At 31.9% G+C, this 6,138-nt stretch overlaps 1 long non-coding RNA gene across 1 annotated transcript; it reads left to right on the top strand.

Moving 5' to 3' along the window:
* The first annotated feature begins 543 nt into the window (after positions 1–543).
* LOC143042384 (uncharacterized) lies at positions 544–4,003 on the top strand. Its single transcript, XR_012967961.1, has 2 exons — positions 544–584; positions 2,038–4,003. It is a non-coding gene; the product is annotated as an uncharacterized LOC143042384 (long non-coding RNA).
* The last annotated feature ends 2,135 nt before the right edge of the window (positions 4,004–6,138 follow it).

Raw genomic sequence — 6,138 nt, 5'->3', positions numbered from 1 at the left:
TGATTGATGATTAGTAAAGAAATTTATAACAAACAAATTCACCAAATATTTTTTTCTTCGTTTTAGGTCCAATTAAACTACTAATGAATATGACCCACAATTTGTTTTTCGAAATATTTGTACCAAGTGGGAAATATTACCATATGACAATTTGTTTTCACTGGTTCTGTATATTTGTAACGTTTTATAAAAGACATTTTTGTTGACCACCCCTTTAAAATTTAACGAAGTGTTCGGTATTTTGATATATAGTTTTGGTTATATAACTCCTCGTGCATCAGTGACTTTCAAATGTTTGGATTTTAGCGTTCCAATTGAAAATAAAATAGAAAAGCGCAACGGACGCACGAACGGTTCACAGTGGGTTTTTTTCATTTCATAGCCACTGTTAATCTCGAGTTCTCTCCCCTTCGTTGTCTTATATTATTTCACCCTGTGTTAGGTTATTTAAAACTATGCTTTGAATACCGTTTATTGATTGATTTAGATTTACCTGATAATGTGTATTAAACTTTGAACCTGGTTACCTCGTTTACTTCCTTGTAAACAGATACACAAAGGGAGAGTACACATCTGATACTCAGGTAATCATTTATATTACTACCAGATTTAGGTGTTTGCAAATGCTGTAAAATCATAACAAAACAAAAAGGACGCAATCGGTTTGACATTATTTGTTCAAAAATAGTTTTTTCCCCTCATACTTTTTTGCTGAAGTTGTGTATTCGATTCATACACTGAAGATTTTGTGTTTGACTATATATGAATAACATGTACAGAGGCGGTTTCAAAACCCTTTACTCATTTTGATCAATCAAACTTAATTTACTCAGGTTGTATTTTGTATCAATGATTATTTTTCTTTAATTTAACAATTTTGAACAATAAATTAATTGTTTTCTTCATTGTGCATTGGAAAATGAAATAAGCAGAGATTCAAATAGGAAGAGTGATTGTTAAAAAGAAGATTTACTTTGTAGCATGTTTACTGTTGTTATTGTACTTCCCTCCATCGCTATTATCTTGTTCCACAATACCCCTGATCATGAACTTGCGACGTTCAAAGTGTTTGATCTTATATTCATAAGCTATATCCTAACTGATCAGCAACGTCATTATACTTGCAACATCAACTTAATAGTCATCAACAGAAACAAAGTATAATCACAAAATAATATACAAAACTCGGAGGAAAATTCAAAAAGGGAAGTCTTTAATCATGCTAATCAAACGTCAAAATCAAAACCTCAAACACTTCAGATTAACTGATAGAACAAATACAAATATTAATTATCACATGGAAAACCTTCAAATAACATATTACTGAACTTTAATTACTGGAAAATTAAATTATTGTAGCAAGTCATAAACATATCAAATCGTTTGGTTTTTTTTTTAAATCTGACTGAACCTTGGAGACATGAAATGAGGTTGATAGAATTAAAACAATGGCTCATGTATTGAAATTGTTACAAACTTAATACAGACTATCATTGGATTTTGGGAATTTTACTGTTTTTTATACTTGACTCAAAGTTATAGGTCTAATGATACCCTAATACAGTTTTCTGCCTTATAAATGTCAAATTGTTTCTTCCAACGGAATATATATTTGATATAGGAAAATAGGTAATGAGACAACAACCTATCCCTCGAGACAACAAAAAAAACACACACACACACAACAATTTAACCCGAGGTCATCAGTTGGTTTTCCAAGCAACGCAAACACTCCGTACCCGGAGCCTGTCCCCTAGACAATACTTTACACTTATTCATCGAAATGGACGTCACACCGTTTTACGAAGCATACACATAAAGAGAAATAAAAGACACACTAAAGGTTATTGGTTCCTTCCTTTGGACGGGCGCAAACATCGCGGAGGCTACTTATTGTTCAATCCACATTATATGTAGTAAAATTGATCTCATTTATTTCATAACGTAAAGTATTTCCATAGAAAAATAGGAAACTTTATTATTGTATGAAGAAAATCAGGTTCTTATAATTGTTGTTTTTTATTTATTCATCTACAGATTGAATGGCTTCATCCGATTGTGTGTTTTGTGGTATTTGTGAAGCTCGACATATTACAAAGATAGCAGCTTATTGGTGTCCAGAATGCGATGAAGGATTGTGTGCTGAATGTCATGAACATCACAGCATATCGAAAGGAACACGCAAACATGGCGTTATTTCTATGGAAAGCTATTACAAACTACCGAGGTCAATTACAAACATCGTAAATTTTTGCGAGGATCATGATATGAAATATGAGAATTATTGTCCACATCATAACAAACTATGTTGTCCAGCATGTATATCAACCAAGCACAAGAGCTGTGTCGGTTTACTACTGCTCCAGGACGTTCTTAAAACTGCCAAATCGTCAACGTTATTGGACTCAATTGATGTTAGCATAAAAGACATCAAAACCAACATTGACACAATCATAAAAAATCGCCACGATGACCTAAAAACATTCGGGAAACAACGAGAAAAATGTCAAGATGAAATCAAACAACTTCGATTTAAAATAAACTGCCATTTGGACGAACTAGAACAACAGATATTGAACGAACTAGCTGCTGCAGAAAATAAAGTAAAAATTAAAAGAAATAAAGTGGTAGCAGATCTTTCCGAGAAAACAAAACATGCAGATGTCTTGCAACAAAACATATCATCTTTGAAGGAACACGGGTCAGATCTTCAGGCATATATAGGCAGTAAAATGATTGAAGCTGATGTGGAAATCGAAGAAAAATATATCCAGTCTTTAATAAAGGATGGAAGCATTCATAAAAATCTCTTGAAATGCAAAATTGATGATAGAATATCAAGGTTAACATCAATTAAAACGTTTGGAAACATATCTATAGAATCAGAATGCTTATTAGTCACATTAAAAACAGAAAAGGAAAAGCAAGCCCAGATTTTAACAAGCATTCCAATACCTATTGAAAGAACTGTTGATAATATCAAACTGTCTAATGCATCCAAAATTGATATAACTGGAGATCTGTTTAAAAAATCTGACATCCGAGGGGCCGTCATATTATCTAACGGACAAATGTTATTTGCAGATTGTAGTCAAAGGAAGCTTATCTTGATAAATAATGACGGTACGCTCGCAAAAACCGTATTAGTGACCAGTGGGCCGTATGACGTTTCAATCATTGGCGATAGAAAAGTAGCAATGTCAGCCTTTCGTGCCGTACACATTATTGACATCGATTCAGAGGATATCAAAGACAATATCAATACACACGGAGAGTGTCAGGGCATAGATTACCATAGCGCAAGAGGAATGATAATCTGTTATGTAAAATCAAAAGGAATTCAATCGATTCAACTATTTGACAAGACAATATCAACTATTGTACAAGTAAGAGGGGATTCGAAGACGGGTTCGTTCTATATTGCTGTCTATGGCGATAATATTTACGAATCAAGGGCTGAACAACATACTATAACATGTTATTCCTTAGTTGGAGAGAAAAGATGGGTTTACAACAACACTGACCTATTGGCGTCCCCTATGGCGATTTCCGTTGATGACAACTCAAACTTGTTTGTTTCCTCTAATTTTACAAACAGTTTAGTTGCACTGTCGCCTGATGGAACAATATGTAAGCAGCTTCTAAGTTTCGAAGACGGAATCACGCGTCCGTTGGCCCTATATTTTGATGTTAAGAAGAACATCCTGCTTTATGCAAAGAAAAGTGGACCAGCCTTTATATATAATGTATCGTAAAAAAGACGAAAGCATTAAAACAGTAACTTAATTACATTTAAGGTAGCACAATACAAAAATGTTTCATCCCCAATCAGATATCTTGAATTGATGTAATTCCACTCATCCTTCTTTAAATTTTATAAATGAGCTTCCAAAAGAAAGACGAAGGATTAATTTTTAAAATTGTAATAATTTCATTATGACATAATTATTACGTAATTTATTGTTATGTAATAAGTTGTTATATTGTGATGTCCACACTTGAATTTATTTAGCTGCTTTGTTCTTCATAGCATCCGAAAATATTTTATAGATTCACACTTTGACCTCCAAAACTGTGTCTCGGATTTTTCCTATTGTATGTCATTCTCTCATAAATCTTCAATGAAGTTTGCAACATCAAGAGATCACTAAATTCAACTGGGTATAACATTTGTTCTATTGTTGGTTTTTTTTTTAATCTGAGAAACGATTTTTGAGGTCAATCTGTTTTGTACACGAATCTATAAAAAAAATTATCCGGGTTTCCTTGAAATGAGCATGGTTTATCCTTTTTATTTACCCCTGTTTGTTTTTGAAATGTATTTTGTTTATTAAAACTTGCAACTTGAACAAGAGGTGACTATTTTTTATTTAAGGGAGTTAATTAGTACCATATTATTTCAAATTAGAACCAAAAGAACAAACTTCTAGGGCTATAACTTCGTTGATATCAATCAAAATCAAGATTAAAAAAAAACTGAATTGGTCTATGAAATCAATGCTACATTAGTCCTTAAAGATATAAATGTTGCAAAGCACTTGTCCTACCTCCATGACTTAAATGACAATCTCCCTACAAATAAAGCTCCAAACAACAACAAAATAAACCCCAACGACACTAAACGAAAAGAAAATTCTTGGCACGAATAGGTCGGTTCTATAATCCTTTAAAATTATAACCATTACTATATATGATATCTTACCTTAATTAATGTCTTCCTACCGCTTCATCAAACCTATTTTCAAATAATTAACATCAATTTTAGAACACACCAAAGCCGAACTTCGAAGTTTTTGTGAACTACCGTTTCTCGAGCTAAATCAGACATGGATACTGCAAAACTCTAATGATATGTTTGAAAACTCACTCATCTTTCAACAATATCAAAACGTTTGACTTTTGTTTTGAATATTGTGTTTTACGTTTATACAAATATATTCATTATACCTAACTTAGACAAACTCAAGGAGTTGGTCCTATTTCGTTTCATAACAAAAATGTTAATTCATGTTAACCGATTTGACTCAAATTTTCATATTCCATTATAATATACTTTAAAATAATGTATATCTGAACTACAAAAATAGTGCTTGAAACGGATAATATGTATCAATATTTCGTTGTCATTTAGTCTAGACGTCTTCTTATTATCAGCGAGATAGCATTCGAAGACTGCCGACAGTCAAACACACCTACACAAACATATATATCCTACATGTGTTTGATTTAATGTTTGAGGTCACAAAAAAGTGAATCATCGTGTTTATAAGAATAATTGTTAGTGGATCGAAAAAGTCAAAGAAATTGTACATTCTTAATTGTTTTCCCTGTTCTTTTCCTTTTGATGACGGAACACAACTAATACATACGTTATATTTTTCTAGATAATAGATGTATTTGAAGATCTTATGATTATGGACTCAATATGGTCGAATTATTCACTTGCCAGTGAATAATTCATTTGCAATGTATCTTAACTAATTTTGACAAACTTGAACTGAACTGGCTGCTGAAATTATTATTTCCCAATTTCACTTTCATTAATGATTGAAAAAAACAAAAACATATTCAATTTTTCATCTCTTTTGACTAATGCCTCTTACAAAATTATAACCTAAAGAAATCACAAGAACTCGTTGTGAAGCTAAAATAGTTGATGCATATTGTTTAATGGTCTAACAGAAAGACGTATGATGTTAAAAGTTTACACTTGCCTCAAAGCCGGTTCAATTTAATCTCATAAACTCATAATGTATCGAAAATGGTTGATACATTTGTTTAAGTTTAAAAATTCACTAAAGAGACGATTGATGTTAAAAGTTTACACTCGCCTCAAGACCACGTCAATTTAATCTCAATTTCATATCATAAGGCAATTGTTTTCGATAACATGTTTATCTCTGGGACAATCTTATGTACAGATTAAACAACAATTCAACTGTTTGGTGAACTGTTTTAACATGAAAGCAGGTTGTGTAGTTAATAAATTCCCATATATTGTCAAGTACTAAAATGATATACAAGACATATTGTATTCGTTACTCCTTTTTAATTTACTCCTTTTTATAATCATATGACAAAAACGCCTTCGTATTAATAGCAATTTATCAAATTAATTGCGATTTAATCTGAATTTCA

Source organism: Mytilus galloprovincialis, chromosome 8 (assembly GCF_965363235.1).
Source record: "Mytilus galloprovincialis chromosome 8, xbMytGall1.hap1.1, whole genome shotgun sequence".
Lineage (NCBI taxonomy): Eukaryota > Metazoa > Mollusca > Bivalvia > Mytilida > Mytilidae > Mytilus > Mytilus galloprovincialis.
This window is presented reverse-complemented; position numbering and strand designations above follow the sequence as displayed.